The sequence below is a fragment of the Euprymna scolopes genome, chromosome 16, assembly GCF_053919585.1.
Source record: "Euprymna scolopes isolate OS-2025 chromosome 16, ASM5391958v1, whole genome shotgun sequence".
Taxonomy (NCBI): domain Eukaryota; kingdom Metazoa; phylum Mollusca; class Cephalopoda; order Sepiida; family Sepiolidae; genus Euprymna; species Euprymna scolopes.
Window position 1 is genome coordinate 103,213,684 of NC_136497.1, and position 1,316 is coordinate 103,214,999.

Genomic DNA, 1,316 nt, shown 5'->3' on the forward strand with positions numbered 1-1,316 from the left:
CGTTATCTTTTCATGTCATACATATGACATTCGTATTTCGTTATCTTTTCATGTCATACATAAGACATTCCTATTTCGTTATCTTTTCATGTCATACATAAGACATTCGTATTTCGTTATCTTTTCATGTTATACATGAGACATTTGTATTTCGTTATCTTTTCATGTCATACATAAGACATTCGTATTTCGTTATCTTTTCATGTCATACATAAGACATTCGTATTTCGTTATCTTTTTATGTCATACATAAGACATTCGTATTTCGTTACCTTTTCATGTCATACATAAGACTTTCGTATTTCGTTATCTTTTCATGTCATACATAAGACATTCGTATTTCGTTATCTTATCATGTCATACATAAGACATTCGTATTTCGTTATCTTTTCATGTCATACACAAAACTATCGTATTTCGTTATCTTTTTATGTCATACATAAGACATTCGTATTTTGTTATCTTTTCATGTCATACATAAGACATTCGTATTTCGTTATCTTTTCATGTCATACATAAGACATTCGTATTTCGTAATCGTTTCATGTCATACATAAGACTTTCGTATTTCGTTATCTTTTATTGTCATACATAAGACATTCGTATTTCGTTATCTTTTCATGTCATACATAAGACATACGTATTTTGTTATCTTTTCATGTCATACATAAGACATTCGTATTTCGTTATCTTTTCATGTCATACATAAGACATTCGTATTTCGTTATCGTTTCATGTCATACATAAGACATTCGTATTTTGTTATCTTTTCATGTCATACATAAGACATTCGTATTTCGTAATCTTTTCATGTCATACATAAGACATTCGTATTTTGTTATCTTTTCATGTCATACATAAGACATTCGTATTTCGTTATCTTTTCATGTCATACATAAGACTTTCGTAATTCGTTATATTTTCATGTCATACATAAGACATTCGTATTTCGTTATCTTTTCATGTCATACATAAGACATTCCTATTTTGTTATCTTTTCATGTCATACATAAGACATTCGTATTTCGTTATCTTTTCATGTCATATATAAGACATTAATATTTCGTTATCTTTTCATGTCATACATAAGACATTCGTATTTTGTTATCTTTTCATGTCATACATAAGACATTCGTATTTCGTAATCTTTTCATGTTATACATAAGACTTTCGTATTTCGTTATCTTTTCATGTCATACATAAGACATTCGTATTTCGTAATCGTTTCATGTCATACATAAGACATTCGTATTTCGTTATCTTTTCATGTCATACATAAGACTTTCGTATTTCGTTATCTTTTCATGTCATACATG